The sequence below is a fragment of the Protopterus annectens genome, chromosome 2.part2 (assembly GCF_019279795.1).
Source record: "Protopterus annectens isolate FY-2018-M chromosome 2.part2, PAN1.0, whole genome shotgun sequence".
Classification (NCBI taxonomy): Eukaryota; Metazoa; Chordata; order Ceratodontiformes; family Protopteridae; genus Protopterus; species Protopterus annectens.
In genome coordinates this window covers 769,593,921-769,615,609 of record NC_056730.1, presented here as the reverse complement: position 1 = coordinate 769,615,609, position 21,689 = coordinate 769,593,921, and positions in this window count along the sequence as shown.

Sequence of the window (21,689 nt, the reverse complement as noted above, 5' to 3'; positions counted from 1 at the left end):
CCTGCTGACCAGAGGTTTTAACCGAGCTCTTAAGCCTCTTGGGGTGATTTCCTTATTGATATATGCCTTGAATAATCTTAGGTGCCAAATATTGGCCCTTAAGTTCTTTAAACTTTTGTTAAGTTTATTGAAAGCTAATTCACATCCATTAGTAGGACCCAAGTTGGAGCCATTCTGATTATTGCTTGGTATGCCATTTATTCCAAAGATTCCTATATCATTCCGATCAGCACATAATCCATGTAGAATCTGCTCCAGGTCCATGATTTATACAGTATGTCAGAACAGTAATAAACACACAACAGAATGGTGAACAATCAAATAATAGTGGGTTCCAACCAATATCCCAATATCATAAATTAACAGGGCTGATACTGAAAACAAAGGGGTTAATAGCACCACAGACCAATATAGGTATGCATCAATAATATATACACTTTAGTCAAAGGACAGCGGTCCACCAAAAGAAAAATTACCGTAGAGACCCAAACCATCTGTATAATAGCTGTAGCGCCCAGAAGATTTATTTTGATTCCTACAGTTTCCAAAATGACCAAATTTTAGATGTATCACAAAATATATAAATCAGAAGTATTTCAGTCTTAAGTTCCTCTATCCTGAACAATATACAATGTCCATACAACTCACATGGGTGGTTGAGCTGTATTCAAAAAGGACAAAATACAGCTAATATATTAATAGACCCTATAGACATTGTACTTGTATCTCTATTATTATTAATAAATGTAATAGGACTCCCATATCACCATGTTTGGTCAAAACCAATTCCTATTCACAAATATTCAATATATGGGACTGTCCCAACAAGTTTCCACAAAAAATGAAAACCCTATTGCTTGTACACACAGAATCATATGTTGGTATGCTTTAACACTTGTAGTCATATGTTGTATAATGACTTCTATGTATATTAATAAATGAGTATCCTATAATAAAGTATCACAAGCAGTATTAGGTCATTCCACATCATAGGTATACTAAAAAATATGAGACTGAAAAAATGTCTGCTATCAACAAGTGTACAAAACACCAGGGTTTAAACCATGCCTTCAGTATACATTTGAAAATACTAGTTTGAAAAGGCAACTTGACTGATCTAGTTCTTATAAATATAACAACTAATAAACTATTCAAACTAAAAGCATCCAACACTATTACAATTCTTCATGGACATCTGACCCATCTTCATACATATACTGACATCAGGCCCAAATATACATAGACAATATGCATAGCCTGTATGTAAAATACACGTCATTGACACTTTTGATAGTCAAACACTTCCCATATATTACTAATAGTCCTGTATATCCAATATATTGTGAATCACAAATAAACTGGAAATGTTTTTGTTATATAAAGATATGACACATTTAAATTAGTTAAGCCATAGGTCCTTAAAGTCACTAATTACTTTCACCGTATATGTCCATATGCGAGTTGTTCCGGACTTATAATCCAAACAGAACTTAAGGCCAGTTATAAACAATGCCCTAAAGTCCCAATGATTTATTTCGGATATCGAAACTAAAATTAGTTGTTGTCACAGTACCTTATACGATACAAGCCGTTAAATGTAATTGTAAAGTGCATCCAAGGAGATATCGAAAGTAATTCGAGACAAAAAATGTTTAGAGTTGTCCCAATAACACTCTACACCAGTCAATTGTCCACATAGGTGTGCCTTGATGAAAAATAATCCTGTCGCTGTTTACATGTCTTGAAATAACGCTAGAATCCGCCCGAACAGCTTCCTCACATAATCTTGACATAGGCCTTCCCAATTGAAAAAAAGAATAGTTCAAGTTGAAAACAAATTACGTCTTGCCCAAAATTATCTGAATTATATCCAATGTTCCAAGTGGGAAAAATAATAATTGAGGTACAAAGTCCCCCTATTCCAAAAAATGCAGTGTCTCTATCGCGAACCACCAGCAAAGCCACTGAACAACTTCAAAACCTGATGCCTTGCAAAGGTGGCGTGCACGGTCAAACCATTATGATGCAAACTAATATGACCAGCAAAATGCGATACTCAACACCAATATAAATAATGAAGATTTTATTAAATACTCTTATATTTCCAGACCGGTTTCAACTATCCAGCCTTTTTCAATGGAAAAAAGTTTTATGAAACATAGAATACTCACAAATATTTATATTATTCCCTGACCAATGGAAACATTGGTATAGCCCAACCTAGTGAGTGCAGAATATTTATTAGACTCCTGATAAAGTGCCACAGCCAAAAGCTTCTAAAGGGGGATTATTGAGGCTCCCAGTACAAGTCTTAGGCTTGGAATTGTCTGGCCAAGGCAGTACTCAGTCTGACTGGCATCCCACGTAATGCAGAACAGTGTAGGCACCACTTCAATGACCTAAAAAGGCACAAAAGGGATTCACTCAACCAGTGTTTGGATGAAGTTTGAACTAGCAACATCCCACAATTGTGCAAGTATGCTAATAAAGAGAATTTATAATACATAGAAAGCTAAATATAGGCAAGATTGATATACATAATGCTCTTCTGTTCTTTTTTTTCTTTCTTTTCACAGATAATTCTGAAATAGCTGTGAATAGGCAGGCCCATGCTGATTGTCTAGAGTGACTGAGGGAAGCAAGTGGTATGTATGTACCACAATAGAAGTATTATTGTATCTTTAAAATTGAAAGAAAAATATTTTTGTTTTCTATACAGTAGTAGTAAAGTAACCATGCATATCCTAACTGTAAAACAAGTATGCATGCATCATTCTGTAGCACAAACCAACTTTAGGAGTCAAGTATAAAACTGTAGTCAGAGGTTGTGGTTTCAAATACCACAAGTAGCAACTATACAATACTGCAATTCTTCAATAATATTACATAAATTAAATTCTACACAAGTGGCATAAATGTCCTGCTGTTAACTGTAATCTGTATAATTGGGTCAAGCATATGTGCAATATCTGCACATTGCAAGGATTACTTTGAGCAAGTCATAATTATAGTTTGTAGTTGATAGGGAATATACAAGTGTAAAATGTCTGATAAAATAATTGTACTATTGTAATAATGTACTGTATGTCACATATGATGGTACTAATTTTATCTCTTCTTTTTGTCTCACCCCCAATTCTTATCTCTCTTTTTAATTTTTTATTATGTGTCATCAAAATATCTCCATGTCATCCATTTGTAACAAATCGCTAAATGCTTCACAGCACTGGGAAGTAGGCCAACATCAGTGGTTCTTCCTGCCTCTGTTCCACCGACTCAGTCACCGATGCACAGCACATATGGGACCCAACCTGGCAGTACTACCTCTGCTGCCCCTGCACTACCTGTGTCCTCAGATAGCACCACCCCAGCAGCTGGTGCTGTGGTACCATCCAGGAGATTGGTGGAGGTGGGGATTTCAACACCCACCAGGAGATGCCAGGGTTGGTGCATAAGATCATGCACTGCACCATTCATGTACACCTACCCCAGATGAAGAGACTGCTCTCCCTCATGGTCTGTAGGATGAGTTATCAAGCACTGCAGTAGCCAGCAGAGTAAGGGGACAGTGATGATGGTCCAGCAGGTGAGGACTAGAATCTCATTGTTCCAATGTTTGATGTGCATGGGCTTGTGTTGTCCCCTCCTGCACCCCAAATGTAGTGTCCCTCAACCTTTTATGTCCCTCACTGTCCTTGTGCCTTGTCTTGTTTGTCCTGTTTGTTTCAATTTGCATCCTCACCTACCAAATTTCCCTGACCCAGAAATACTAACATCTTTATACAGCATTCCTCTCTTATTGAAGTTAAAAAAGAACAGGTACGTGTTCCACAAAAAAAAAAAAATATATATATATATATATATATATATATATATATATATATATATATATATATATATATATATATATATATATATATATATCTATATATATATATATATATATATATATATATATATGGATCTATCTTACTACGTGGCCATGGCAAAACGCCGACACCAAAATCACCGACACCACATAACCGACATTTCACAAACACGAAACCTCACATGCCCGACACACCATAATCCCGACAAGCAACAAACAAAACAAATCCCGGTCCAAAAGCACACACAACACAAGCACACCAAAATCCTTACAAACCAACACTAAACCTCACATACACAACTACCTACAACCTTAACCCAAACCCTAACCCTAAGGTCCGCCACTATCGCACACTCACCTAACCCCCCTAACCCTAACTCCCTAACCCACAAACTATCACAGTCGCACTTACCTAACCCTAACTCACTTAACTAACCCACAAACTATCACAGTCACACTTACCTAGCCTCAGCGCTCTAACCCTAACTCACTTAACCGCCCTAACCCACAAACTATCACAGTCACACTGACCTAACCTAACTCACTTAACCCGCCCTAACCCACAAACTATCACCTACCGCATACATACACAGCCTTTTCCCATGTCGATGTTCTCAGCGTCGGGTTTTGATCCGTCGGTCTTCTCCGTTTTCGATCTTCTGGCGTCGGTGTTCTCGCTGTCGGCGTTCTGACTTGTCGACGTAGTAAGATAGACCCATATATATATATATATATATATATATATATATATATATATAGTCACATACATAGCTCTCCATTAATTCTGCTAATATTCTGTACAAATATTCATGTTAAACTGTTGAAGAAGTGGATAGCTATGTTTTTCCTACCTCCCTCCTGGACATTCCTATATTGCTTTTCCTTTGTTCTTCCTCTGCTTGCCCCCTGTTTCACCACTTTCCTATTTACCCCATTTTAACACCTATAATCTGGTCAAAAAATAGAATCACACATAACACACATAAGTAATAATAAAAAAAAAATAATGGAGCCCTTCACATTTTGGCCTCTATGTGCGGATTTTGGCATCTTGCACCAATGCCAAGTGATGGTGAACAGCTCTTCTGTGGTGTGGTAACTCCACACAATGCCATTTAAACACTACATCAACACATGTTAACACATGGAGAATGTAGTATAAAGAATAATTTCATTGCATTATCACAACTTATTTAAAAGTATTGCATACATCTGGATTTGAATCCTTATCATCTGGGCTCAAAAAGATATGTGTCAACACATTTACACCTGCTGCCACAGAGTCAGCTAAGCATCAGGTGTGTTTCATACCTTCAGTACTGAGAACTCTCAGAATTTTAGCAATGAGACTTATGTTTGCACAATGCTTAACTATGCACAAACAAGGAAAGTGGTAGAAATGCGTATCTCGCATGCTCCAGCACTTTGTCATCAACCGTGTAAATATGCTGCTTGGTGCTGTGCTATGGAAAGTGCATAATAGCATATATTACTTTTCTTTACTGTCCATTTAGTCTTATCCCATGAAAGTACATGCAAAAGCACAAACAAAGGGAAGGCACTTTTTTAAGAAAAGAATGCATATTTACAATGCAGCCATCTATTGCATTCCCCATGTACTATAAACTTGGTCTCTCAGTACTTGTTCACAAATATATTGACTACACTATAGAAATAAATAAAAGTTTTCTTATATATACCATGTACATCTTTATAATGACAATACACATTGAGATTTTCCAATAGTTGTAGTAATGTGAGCAGCTGCTTGCATATAGTTTGTAAACCTGTCTCTTAAAGTATACATGCACATTGGAAACACAACATCAAATACTACACATTGCATGCTCATGAATTTTGTAACATGCAGAACTTTAATATCTTGACAGCTGGACATGCCTAACTATCCATTTCATGCAGGCCTCCCAACATCTTCTTTCCAACATCCAATGCTGATGTCATCCACTATAAATTGTCCTGCAGGCTTACAAAAGTCAGACCTGTGCTGTGGAACTTGTGCAAAGTACTGATTTCTCTAGTCTGTGTACTTAGTCAGATAGGAATTCTAATCTCACTGCAGTCAACTGGTTGTGTGTTTAGTCAGAAGAGCATAAATGTGTATCCTTCAGTTACCAATACAATCCTACTGAGTACTAATATTTTGACAGTTGGATATGCCTACAAATCCATTTTATGCAGGCCTCAGAACATCTTCTCTCCAACATCCAATGCTGAAATCACCACTATAAATTGTCCTCCAGCCTTGTAAAAGTCAGACTTGTACTGGGACACTTGCATTAAATACAAATGTCTCTAGTCAGTTTACTTAGATAGGTAGGGGGTTCTATTCTCACTGTAGTCAACGTGTGTGTGTGTGTGTGTGTGTGTGTGTGTGTGTGTGTGTGTGTGTGTGTGTGTGTGTGTGTGTGTGTGCGTGCACTTGCTTGACATTAGAGAGAGAGCATTTTACACCAGCATCTGGGGCACTGCTAGTACCATCATCTCTTCACCAGACACTGCTGATGTCATCACCTATAAAGTGCTAACAGACTCTCCGTGTCAGCCTTGTGCTGTAGCACTTGTGTTAAATACAGAGATCTCTAGTCATGTTTCTTAGATAGGAAACAGTTCTTTTCTCACTGCAGTCAACATGTGTGTGTGTGTGTGTGTGTGTGTGTGTGTGTGTGTGTGTGTGTGTGTGTGTGTGTGTGTGTGTGTGTGTGTGTGTGTGTCTTTGTGTACTTGCTTGACATTAGAAAGAGGATTTTACACCAGCATGTGGGACACTGTTATTGCCATCTTCTCAGCAGACACTGCTGATGTCATCACTTATAAAGTGTTGTCCAGAACTCTCCAAGTCAGACTTCTGTTGTGATGTTAGTATAATACAAACAGTATCAACACACACACTAAAGATTGCTGCCATAGCCATGAAGGCACATGAGATGAAACAAAATCATTGGGGAATTTCTTACATTACAAAAACAAATGCGCAACCCAGTGCTAATGTAGACATCACACCCCTATGATCAGAGCTAGTGGCATGTGACCTGTGAGGTCGATGGTATGGGGAACATCCACCAGCATGGGCCTACAGTGGTGAACACTCCATTGTATGTAACACAACTCCTGAGTATGTAAAGGACATCCACATCAAAGGCCATAATACTTTCATAGTTCACAGCCTTCATCACACCAATAACTGAGTACAATTCACCCGTCTTTATGTACCTCCCTACACACTTTCTGGGGATGCATATATCAAGAGTACCACCATTGCCACAATGAGTTCCCACATATCTTATTGGCCATACCTAGGTATTTTTTTTGTTGCATAAGCATTACTGTCTGATGGTATGGAACCCTCATCAAGTTGATATACCAGATGCATGTGTGATACCTGTTCCAGTGGTGGACACTGCACATACATAGCTGTTTGACAACATTTATGGCATGTGTTACATTTGTGACAGTGCAGATTGTGCCACAGATATGCCATGCACACCTGTCAACTACCCTGGGTTGATCATAATGTCACACACAGGTATAGCAGTGCCCCTCCTAACACCTCCAGCAGATGTTACAGTGTCAGGATAGTGTCCTTGAATTCCCTCATAGATTACTAGCATCACATAACAGGTCCACAAGTTTGTTCATGCAGAACCATCTATGGTTACTCACAATCATATATGTTATGTCATAGATATGGAATTACTGGTGGGATTATTATGATATTGTCCATGATTGTGTGTGCTTCTGTTTACTGTTGTCCATGAGCCTGTAACTATGTCTCCCACTTGGTGGAGACCTATGTTATTATTACAGTCATATTCAGATTTGCAAAACTTAACAATGTGCACCTAACCCTTATTGTATATAATATCCCTGATAGGTGTCCTCCCCATTGTTCATGTCAGGATACTTATATCACAAAGACATCTTATCTTTTGTTATGTCACCTTGTGTGACAGTCACATAACATACATTTTCACTGTGCAGTCCATACTGTATCATGTTGACATGTGATTAGTGTTCCTGCCACAACTGTCTTCATTTACATGTCCTTATCTGCTGTACAGTAAGATGTTTCACCTGTCCTCTTTCCCTGTGTTCATTCCTACAATTTATCTATGCATCCCTATTCAGTACACACACATTCTTCCCCTGATTGTTTATTTTAAATAGCAGTTCATGTACCATTATCGATCATTTACACAACGTTTGTACAGAATACCTGAAATGGGATTGCACAATACCCTGCACTGTATACACTGTCCTGTAATGTGTTTGGACTATATACATTGTTATGTTATTAATCCTGGTAATCACTGTGGCATTCCTCGCAATCCTGCAGACCTACTTTACCCATAGGTAAACAGTTCTACATATCAGCTGCTATCCGTGTTGCTTTACACAGTTTCCTGACCAGCAACACTGTTGCTAGCTATGAAACTGTGCTTCTTTACATTTAAACGTGGTGCACAGCATGAACATGTAAATAGTAGCTCACCATGCAAACATGTAAACTCTATGTAGGCTTTGTGTGAAGCCTACACAGAGTTTACTGTGAATCCCCAGGTATCTGTTTTTTAGTGAAATGAGTGGGGAGTCAAGAATCAAAGCATGCCATATCTGTAAAGGCATGTGCATCAGCTTTGTATATTTGCGTAATTTCCCAAAGGTATCTCTCATCTGTATGACATTTTATGTTATCTTACTTCTATTTACTTTGAGCTTACCTCCCTGATTTTCACCTGAGATACCTTTAAAAGTTTTTTATAGGATATACATAATGCTGTAGTCTAACTTGAAGATTTACGTCAGACAATATAGAGTTGGTTATTTATTAAATTTTTGTCAGGAAATTTGTGCGTTTGTGCATATTTAGACAATCCTGGGTTGGTTCTGGGGAAAATGCAGAAAAGCTAGGTACAAATTATATGGTGAGGTGAAGCTTAAATGTACTAGAATTTGCATTGTTTCAGTTTTTGTTTTTAGGTTAATTAGTGCACTTTGGCATATAAATAGATAATGCCATATAGTATCTGAAATATTGACACATGCAGATTTTTATCTGTGGCTTTAATTTGCAATTTCATTTACTAGAAAAGAACATCCAAAAAAAGTAAAGAATACATCACCTTACCAGTTATCTGTTGTTAAAGAAGGTTAACATTTGAGGATGGACTCTCAAAAGACCAAAATAAGGTATTGGTTACATCTATGTACAAATCCTGTATTAAATAGAAATACAAAGTTATCTTAAATTTTCATACTAATCCCTGGGATTCAGCGAGCTCTGCATGGCATGCAGGAATAGTGCAAGAGCTGCTAGAGGCAATATGGCCACCGAGAGATCCAGGAACAAGCTCCTGGAATGTACATGAGTGCTCCTGCACTATTCCTGCATGGACACAGCTCCTGTATGCTAATTACCCCATTTGCAGGTAAAAACCAAGCAAATTAGATGAATTAGCAATCCAGGAAGCAGGCAGTTGTCCGTGCAGGATTAGTGTAACCTGCAGAAATGTATTCGGCTAGTAACCAAGTGCATTTTTGCAAACTACAAAATGGAGCCATGACAGCTCCAAATAAAGGGTGCATATAATGTGGAAGGCATGCCAATGGCCAAATATATGGCCAGTGGCATGGAAAATAGTTGCAAAATAAAAAAAATAACTTTGTTTTTGGCCAATTACGGCCATTTAAGCATAGGGCAGCGGCATGCAAACGGGATCAGCCCGAAAATAAAAACAAAACCTTGAAAAAAGCTTTTTAAGCAAAATCACAATTTTGCCATTATAGTCAATGGCAGGCTGAAGACAACAAGGACACTGAATAGTGGTTGCTAAGGGGAAGGCTCAGTGTTAGACTTGTAACTAGGCATTAGCAGTCAGTTCTATGCAAATGAGGGGAATGATTCCGAATCACAGATTTCCCCTCATTGCTAGCCAGCACCCAACCGTGTAGGTGCAGGAAAACCATGGCGCAAGCCTAAGAGTTAGCTGACATCATAGAGGGGTGTGTCAGGCAAACTGTAAGATTATTGGAGGTCTGTGGCTCAGGTTTGCCCTTAGCTTAGCAGAGCTAAAGAAGGGGTGTGTCTGAAACTGCCTAGCAGTATTTACCTCTAACAACATACACTGTGGAGACAGGCCAACAAACAGGAGGGAGATGTTCCAGACATGACTACAGAATGTAAGTGTTGTTCTTCTACATTTGGAGTAATGTTGGTTTAACAGGGTTTGTGTGGATATGGCTGGTCTACATGATTTAATACCTGTCATGACAGTGTTATGTGTTTGAGGAAACTCCCACCTGTAGGGTTATCTGCAGAATGGCCAGTGTTTGGCGTCTTATGTTTCTTGTGTTACTCACAGATCACCAATCTTAAAACTGCAGAAGCATAGTCTGAGGATTGCAGTCAGTATATGGTGACAGCCATGAGATTTAATGACTTGATATCCCTCATAGGACATATGTCACAACAAACCGTGTTACAACAGTAAATATATGAGGGTATCACAGCAACATGCCAATATTGGTCCAGTGTTTGGCTGCAGCCACAAGTCTGTCAACTTTTGAACATATGTCATGCAGTAAGAGGTGCACATGTTCTGTACACCATTATTTATTGACATCATATCTGATAACATGCCAGTCAGATATCAGACTGCTAGACATGTTATGTATAATAGGGGTTATTTCTGAGGACATAACCTGGGAATTCTGTGGTTGTGTGTACAGTAGTGGGGTACGTGTACTTATGGTTATTGTCGATAGTATGTGTATTACGAATACGTACCTTGGCTTGTGTACAGACTGTGGTAGATGTCATTGTTCTTGGTCCTGTTCTATCTGATGTTACATGCTGCTCCAGTGTATGGTACGCTATTGGCTCGCACATTTGTAGGGCCAAACACACATGTGTCCCATACCACAGACAGGCATTGGACCACATTGTGTTGTGACCCAGTATATGTAGGGTTAGTGTGTGAGTGGCACATATAAGGATGGTGTTGATCAGACAGTCCATATAGTCTAATATTAAGCTTGCGTACCATATGTGGCTGTGGCTGTGTTCGCATTGGTTGAGGGCATGCACTTTCACACAGGTGTCTGTTACTGTGTGCTGTGGCATGCCTGTAGAGCCTGCTAAATTTGCAGGTACATGTGTATTCCCCCATACGAAATGTAGGCCAGTGTTGTGGCAGTCTGCCTGCAGTTTGCACAGTGCTTTGTTAAATGCTAGCAGCTTAGTGTCTTTACCCAGTGTGATGTTATGTCCAGATATTTGCAAGAAGTACTGTTGCCGGGCCACCATGACTGTTGTGTATTTCTGACAAAGCAGTAGGATGCTGTACAGATGTATGCCACTAACTACTGGGTAGTATGTGGCCATGTGACCTCTACACCACCAGTTATTATGTGTCAGGACAGACAGGAGTGTATGAATGCATAAACTGTGTGGGCATATGTAGTCCAGTATTTACGTGATATACACATGTACATGGCTGTTAACATCCACATTGTCAGGCTTGGTCCACATGTCTCGCAATAAGGGGATCTGTGTATACCTCGGACTGACCAGAGAGTACCAGACTGTCCACATATATTGGTCATATCTCTTCTGTAGTCCACAGGATCATTACAGTGCTGTCAGTGATACTGTACTATGATGTCCTTAGGATGTCTGTCAGTAACTGATGGCGTACATGTCAATAGCAGATATGACCGCACAAACATATGTCTAAGACAACCCCTGTTACAGTAGCAACAGTCTACATATATACCTGCAATACATACGTGACATCCCTTTGCACTAAGAGGTTGAGACTATTGGTGCTGAGGTAGGACTTCACTCCATGTTCTGGATATATGGTAAACATATATGTATATATATATATATATATATATATATATATATATATATATATATATATATATATATATATATATATATATATATATATATATATATATATATATACATATATATATATGTGTGTGTGTGTGTGTGTGTGTGTGTGTGTATGTTTGTGTGTGTGTGTATATGTGTATATATAGATATATATATAGATATATATATATATATATATATATATATATATATATATATATAGACATATACATATCTACATACATACATATATGGATACATATATGCATATATATATATATATATATATATATATATATATATATATATATATATATATACACAAATTCATATATATATATACATATACACATCTATATATATCTACACATATACAGATATATAGATATATATGCACATATAGTTATAAAAGTTCAAAAAACTGTAGCCAAGGAACAAAGCCTCCAGATGGAAAACAAACAGGAATAAAACCAAACAAATCCACTGGAAGCACCACACAGAGATGCAAAAAACTGTAGAAAAACTTCTTTATTGCAGACAGGAACAGACACAAGCGCTTTCACGTAGGTATACTACGCTTCTTCAGGTGTAACACAATGTAAAAACAAACCACCATTTATACAAAATTTTGGCGCTCAAACTTAACTAATTAAAACACTGATTGAATGATTATACCACTCATCCTATATTGATTTAAAGAAACATCAACAATAATAATTTCAAGTGATCTAAATAATGAGTGAATAAGCAGAAACATTAAAAATGTATAAAGTACATGAATATCATATTTTAACTAAGCTTAAATTACATAGAGCTTACTCATTGTACGATAAATAGACATTACTGCTGCAATGAAAAAGCGTGATGAACTGCAACGCTAACAACAGCGCCAGATAACTAACTTACTCACTGTCGACATAGTCATCAAAACACTTACTAAAATCATTCAGCAGGATATTCTGCAAAATTATATATACATTTAAAAGAATAATATCATAAAATGAGTTAAAATATGTGTGATAACTCTCATAATCTAATCACTGAGCTATGCTCATCACGAGCTTCTATTAACGAAAGCATCTGAGCAAACAAACTGTGAACACTTTTTAAAAAACTTCTAAAAATAAAACAACTACTACAAATAGTACCTGAACACAGTACATGGTGTTGTGAGGAGTGTCGCTAAACTCGCTAGCAAATACACTGTCCATAAAATGACTGTTCACAAAAACAAACAAGCTGTCCTACTTGTTATAAACACAGAGATCACTGACAACAAATCAAAGCAGGATCCGCTAAAGGTTAGCGTAAATGTACATATACTAACCTAGATGGTAACTGCTGAGTACCCTATACTAGCGGATCGACTTCCCTTCCAGACGGTGTCATTAAATCCCATTATGTTAGTTAAAACAAAAAAATCCAGTTTTGTACTTCAACAAAAGAACTCATGTCAACACAGCCCTGTCATCAAACGCTGGTCCATCAATATAAAGTATCCTACGCACAACCACTACTGAGCCGTTCCTTTTAAAGTGGAATGCGCTTCAAAAAACAGACCTTTCTATCTGTATAACAGACAAGGTTAAGCCTATACAAACATGTTTAATGTCAAGAAACAAAACTTATAGTGCGAATCAACCACTGGCAACAAGTCAAAGCAGGATCCGCTACGGGTTAGCGTAAATATACTTATACTAACTTAGATGGTAGCGACTGAATGTCCTGGACTAGCGAATCAAATTCACTTCCAGTTAGTGTCATTGAATCCCATCATGTCGATTAAATCAAAATAATCCAATATTATATTCCAACAGGAGAATTCATGTCAACACAACTCAGACATAGAAACGCTGGTCCAACAATATAGGGTATCCTATGCACAACCACTGCTGAACCTTTCCTTCTAAAGTAAAATAGCCTTCAAAAAATGTTAAGCCTTTCTATCTGCATGACAGACAAGGTTAAATCTATATGAGCATATTAAAAAATAAAACTCTTAATGCAAAACAACCAAAAAATACGAACAGACAAAGCAATATATAGAGAACTGATAACAATTAGCATCTAGAAACCCAAAAAACATAAGTTAAACAGTGTGATGGAAACTTCACATGGTTAAATAATGCTCTATGACTGTCAAAATAATAAAAAATAATATAGACGAAACTGTATAATGTGTCAAATTAAACCAGTAACTGAATCTTATTATAAATGATGCAGAACTAACATGGGCCACCAATGAACTGTCAGCTAGAATCATATGCAAGACATAACAATATATATGTGTTAAGCAACTCAATTAAATAACCGTATACAAAGTGCATATATTTCTGAAATAGCCTGATAAAAATGTGATATGCAGGAAGAATACAAGTAAAATTCATCGAGCCTAATCAGCTGAGGAAAAACAAATAAGGGAGCTTATAAAGCTCCAGCGAATGTAACAACATGTATAACCTACAAATATAATATCAGGTAGCAAAACAATAGCTTCCCTCTTTCATTTCCTCATATTGAGGACAGGTCTAACTGAAACATATTGATTGATACCCGGATGAAGATGTGCTTTGAGGGTGAAGATCCATTTAAGTTCCCTGAGGGCTAGTTGATTCATATTGTCTCCTTCCCTATAGTTAATAACCATTAGTTCAAGAACCATAAATTTAAACCTATGTGTATTGAATTCAAGGATATGTTTGGCCAGAGCATTGCTGTCATTGCCTTTCTTGATGTCATAGCAATGATTATATATCCTATCACGAAGTCTTCTCTTCGTGAGACCTACATAAAAAGCCTGACAAAAGTCGCATATGGCCAAATATATTAGATTGGTGCTGTTACAATCACTGTAAAATTTGGGTGTAAACAAAAAAGGGTTGAGAAAAAAGAGGTTGAGACTATTGGTGCTGAGGTAGGACTTCACTCCATGTTCTGGATATATGGTAAACATATATGCGTATATGTATATATATATATATATATATATATATATATATATATATATATATATATATATATATATATATATATATATATATGTGTGTGTGTGTGTGTGTATGTGTGTATGTTTGTGTGTGTGTGTATATGTGTATATATATATATATATATATATATATATATATATAGATATATATATATATATAGATATATAGATATAGATATATATATAGACATATACATATCTACATACATACATATATGGATACATATATGCATATATATATATATATATATATATATATATATATATATATATATATATATATATATATATATACAAATTCATATATATATACATATACACATCTATATATATCTACACATATACAGATATATAGATATATATGCACATATAGTTATAGATATCTACATATATATTGACATATATAGATATATCTGTACATATATAATGTGCATATATATATATATATATATATATATATATATATATATATATATATATATATACAGAGAGAGAGAGAGAGATCTATAAATGGCCATATATATGATGCACTATAGAGATAAATATATATATATGTACATGTAGACATATATCTACATATGTATATATCCAGATCTTTGACATGTGTAAACATTTCTGTTGTGTTATACCTTCTCAGATGTATCACACCAGATGTATCTGATATGTGTATATTTAGATATAACAACATATGTGATGCAACAGTAATATCACTAACATACTATACAATTGCAGAAGTCACAGCAATTGTTCAATACTATTCAATATGTCTACTGACAGATGTATTGGAAAAACAACTGTCTTTACAGCTGTGCTGGCGTAGTGACTAACTGTTATGACTATAGTGTACAGGGTCCTGGGTTCAAGACCTGCAACAGCTGTTTATTTTATTGCTACACAGAACAAGGGCTGTTGGATACAGAGTGGTTAAGGCAGTTTTGAGCAGCTTTAAACATGTTTGCGTGGTTTGGCATGAATCTAAGTGGTGCTAACGTACGGTTAAACTTATGGGTGCTTACACCATGTAGGCTTTGCTTACCAGTGCACAAATGTGCTTAGCTGTTATATTGCAGCAATGCTGACACCTGCTAAGCATGGTTCAGCCCTGGTAACCTGTGCTCACATCCCAGTCTGATAACATAACAGGGAAATGACATCTGTAATAGGTGTATGTAATGCCATGTACATAACATGCGTCTATGTGCTGTCAGTACAGTAGCAAGGGGTGTGAGTCTCCTGTCTGGGACACTTGAGTATATATGACCTGTACAACACTCTTATCCATGTGAATGTGTTACATACAAGGGTAGTATCCTAGGTTATGTGCAGTCACATTGGCATGTAGTGTATCATGAGGTTACTACTGTTGACAGTGCTTTCCCAAGCAAGAATAGATTGCTAATTGTAGTACTCGCAACAAGCACCCCTGCATGCAAGGATGGAATCTGAGTCCTCACTGTCATGTTCCTGGTGTGTGATCTGTGTCACACTATATATATCCCATTGGATAATGATCTGACATGTGGAAATTAACTGTAGACTACTGTCTGTATAGCACATGTCAGTGAGGGCTATACAGACATTAGTCTTTATAGCACATGTCAGTGATAGCTGAAAACATGTAGTAATGGCATATCTATTGGTGTCAAACATCTGTCAGTACATTCATCCTACTGCATAGTGAGTTGGCAAGCTGATGTCTGTCAGTCCCTGTACAGATGTGCAGATGTCAGGTATCCAGCTTGGATATGTACTGGCAACCTATGCTTGACTGACACTGATATGTCTGCCCAGCTGTGTTATAGCTAGCACAGATAGGATACAACATCCTGTATGCACCACATGCCATGGATACCTCCACTACACTACCACAGTCAACAGAACATGCTTGGGTAAAAGTCTCCAACACAGACACTAACCATGTTTTGTAATACATATTGCATACATGTCAACTGGAGCACCTCACCAGCCATTTGCAGGAGGCACCCAGAGGATTGGCTGATGCATGTCAGTCTCACCCTGAGGGTCACCACAGTGGTGTCTGTAGGTAGATTGCCTGCTGGCACATGGCAGGTGGCATGATACCACTGTACATACATCCCCTATACTTCCCATCTCCAGGGACAATAGCCAGGTACACACCTATGACCACCTGCAGCGATGCACCCCAGTACTGACAAATGTGTACGTGTACATTACTGAGGATATCAGTGTATTTGTATTAGTACATCTATAGCTGGGGATACCTTTCACACTCACCGCAACACCCATTGCCATAGTTAGATGCTGCTGCTGCTGTACCGGACATTACATGTACCTTGTTACGATCCTCTCCCTAAAGGCTACCCGAGCCTTGCAGTACCAGAAAACACTGTTGTACAAATGGGTTGATAGGCATGGGATACCCACTGAGTTCTGGTAAGTGTGTGTATGTGTGCATGTGTGTATATATATAGGGTACAGCATTCCAAGGCCACATACTCCTATTACAATATGCATTGCCACACAGTATTAGGGATAATGATGTCGCTGCCCATAAGAGAGGCATGACAATGCATCACCCTACTATGCCTGTGGCATGTGCATTAGATGCATATCCCTGTAGTAGCACTCTTGGGATGGACAAGGGGTTGTATTGCAGTCCTGGTCAATGTGTGCTGGTGGGTATGTCAGACTGTCATCATGGCTTCCAGAGCGTACAATATCTACAGTGGGGTGTGGGTGCTGGGTATACTGTCATTACATCATGGTACCCCCAGTACATATCCCATGTACCACTGTATGGTGACCACTGTCACCATCAACCATACAGGTAACTGATAACACTATCCAGCCCAGTTATGCATGTGCTGTGTGCAGCCTACCTGTAACACATTGGACACACTGACAAGTTAGTTAGCACTGATAGGCCCAGGTCTCTCGGATGTGTGTCTGCCTGTTATGTGTTTGTTAATGTGTATATGATGGTATGTCACACTATGTATTGTCCATATACAACCATTACGTCTCCCATTACCATATTGCACATGCCTGTGGATGTTCTGCATGTAACATGTAACCTAGAACACACATCATCCTAAACGCTGTGTGGTGTGTGCAATTAAAGCCACACACATCATTAGCACTACATACCTAAGTAGGGGTCTAGTCCCAGTGTTGCTAAGTAAGAGTGTGTGTGTATGTGGAGGGATCTACTTCAAGTTGCTAAATATTCATGTCTCAGGGGGTCATCTGTCCATGTGGCACAGGCAGTAACTGTTATACAGACCTGTGACATGTGTTCAGCTGTACCCAGGAAATGGCAGAGCCATGGTGTCACCACAGTGACGTACCCCTTGTGAGATATGACAGCAGACCATTCTCCTGCTGACACATGTACACCTACAACACAAATGGATAACATTATGGAGACCACAATCACTCAGTGTTACTAACAGCTATAATCCATCATGGCTGGACAGCTACACTACCTGACATGTAAGCATTAAACATTACTGCTGACAACATGTTACACAGCAGTACATTGGTACACTGTAGTACAGTCACCATGTGCATCAGAAACTTATTAGCCTGTCCCTGCATCGATTTTATGGATGACAGGGATGTGGCACAGGAATCATCATATGCACAGGGTGTGTTGTTGGTTTGCCAGGAACCTAGGGTGGGCCATACATTTGACACCATGTGTGTGAGTGAGGGGTGTAAGTTACTGATATGGCATGGTGATGTGGTGTGTGTAGGTATGGGGTTGCCCTAGGTGTGTTTGTATAGTGTGTGGGCATGCATGCACACAGTTCTGCCATGTGGCTGCCCTATACAGGTGTTTCTTGGACAGCTGCAGACCATACCTGGCAATGTGTTCAGTTCACCACCTCCAGCCATGGACACGTGGACTGTGCCTGCCAGGGGCTCCACAGGCATGTCTAGATACAGGCCTCGATGTGCTACTCTCCCCTGATGATGACATATCTCTGCTGGAACCAGGTCCCTCCTGGGACTGGCCAGGGCCATGTGCATGTGGCCTGCTGTGGTGTGGTGTGGACAGCGACCCCCCTGCAGTGCTGGGGCTGGTACTGCCACTATGGGAGTGGCTTGGTGTCCTTGTATGTCCACGTCGACCACCAGATGTTGGTGTTGCTGGCCTATGTCCATGCGGCAGTCACCCCACTCCCACCACATGCTCTAGCATGGACAATCCATGGTTGATGAGGCCCACCATCTCACCCAACCATCTATCCATGACCTCTGTATAATCACGGAGGGCACCTGCAAGATCACAGATGTTGTCACTTACAGATGAAAAAGCAGCCCTCTGCAGCCTCAGACCCTGTCTGGTGTACAGTTCCATATGTGCCTGCACTCCCATGACACCCTGAAACATGCGTCTGGTGGTACAAGATGTGGAACTTCTGTCAGGGGCACGATGACCAGTGGCCCTCCCACGAGCACCTTGGTACATCTGCTTATGTGGTGCCCTGCTGGACATCTGGCTATGCCTGCTGTGTCCAGACACAGCAGCCATAGATACCACACTGTTATGTGCACTGCCACCAACCACCAACTGTCCCTATGCTATGGCTAGTTGTGGTGGGGTATCTTATAGACACTGTGACTGTGTGCGGGGATGGAATGGATAACAGGGGGATGTCAAATGATGGTGCAGTTTTGGCATCTGACAACCCTGCCTGTGGCCTCAACACACCTATCATCATTTAAGTGTCTGTATGGACACCAACATCAGATTGCATGCAGGAGGGACCCTGACCCACCTTGCCACCTGTGAGGGGAAAATAAGAAATGAACTTTAAGACCTGTATGGCATTGCTTAACAGTACACACATGCATACACACACACACACACACACACACACACACACACACACACACATACACACACACACACACACTGACATTCCACCATAACTACCTGTCCCTGAGTTTACAGACTGTCCCACATTTATTCACGTAAGTTCCCCATCCTGCATCACACTTGGAAACATACACTCATTAATACCAATTCAGTAATGTACCATTCTTCTAATTGCCTAGACAAGTGATCACAAATCCTGACATTACTCCATTTCTTCTTCGACTTGATTGGAGTAGGTTTTACAATGACTCACTGCTGTCATCCAGTGTTCACCCTGGATATGTCCGGACATTGTGAGCATGGACCCCATATGTTAGGGGCTACTATGGTCATTCAATAATGTCACGCACTGGAGTGTCATACGTAACTATTGCTCAGTAGATGCAAGATCTGTTGCTTAATCAACTTATGTGGACAACAGTAATATATGGACACACTCCCTGGTGTTGTCAAGTAATTCCCCAATGCATCTGTAGTACTGCATATGTGGGTAGTCTTTCACCTTTCTGCTAATTGCAATTTTAACAGTATACCTGGTATCTAGTTTCCCTTCCAATGCATGTTCCATGCTACAGACCTTATTATACTATCAGCTGTCCTGAGATTACATATCAGACAAGTATTCCTGGTGTCTCGTGTCAGTCCATGTTCATGTATTGCACGATTCCAAAGGGAAGTACTGAAGTATGAACAACCCCACATTCACACATGTGCATACATGGACATCCACACAAACACACACACAGATACACACACACATATCCTACATGCATCAACCCCCCTCCACTCCACCAGATTGCACTTACAGAAAAATAACTCCCCCCACCCCCCACGCATACACTTACAGGGGAGGTTGCACAAAAATAGTACACACAGGCCTCCCATTACCCATCTGTCAACATGCATAACATATGGTACTCAACAGCATGTACTGCAGCTATAGTCAATCCATGTTAGCAACAGTATACTTGTTAATTGGTTGTTATCCTGTGGTCCAGTCTGTCTTTACTGTTGTAATACTTGAAGGCCTTGGCCTGGACAGCAACATACATGCATCAACCCCCCTCCACTCCACCAGATTGCACTTACAGGCAAAATAACTCCCCCACCCACCCCCACACACACTTACAGGGGAGGTTGCACAAAGATAGTACACACAGGCCTCCCTTTACCCATCTGTCAACATGCATAACATATGGTACTCAACAGCATGCACTGCAGCTATAGTCAATCCATGCTAGCAACAGTATACATGTTAATTGATTGTTATCCTGTGGCCCAGTCTGTCTTTACTGTTGTACTACTTGAAGGCCTTGGCCTGGACAACAGCATATGTTATGCTTTTGGATTACTGTATTAAATGATCTGCATGAAAGTTGCATTAATCTGTTTGTATGTATTTTAAAGTCTAAACAGCTATATGACATGGCATATACAGCTGTAAAGTACACAAATAAAACTTTCTTATGTATGCAAACCTGTGTGTGGTGTCATATCCTTTGACTTCTCTATGGGCATATGTTTCAGGCAACAATTGCCTTTTGTATGGGTGACTCATACACTGTCCATTTGATAAGGTGGTAACTGTAGGAATACTGGCTGTTCAGTATGGTGTGCATCCTCGAAATATGTATCTTCCTATACATAGCTCTGTGTGTATGCGTAGTTACCTATATACATATATATAAATATATATATATATATATATATATATATATATATATATATATATATATATATATATATATATATATATATATATATATATATATATATATATATATATATATATATATACATATATATATATATATATATATATATATATATATGTATCTACATATATGCGTGTGTGTGTATATGTATCTTTGGAATGTTTATTGTTTCCACATTGTACATTCCCTATAATAGCCAAACTGTACTGCATGATATGTTATTGATACCATCCTGACATCATACAGGTGGGATGGATTACTGTTAACGTCTTGTGCCCATGTTGTGTCGGGTCCTGGGTATGGGACTTGCAGCAGTTGGTACTGTATTGCAGGGCAGATCTGTTTTGCTGTGG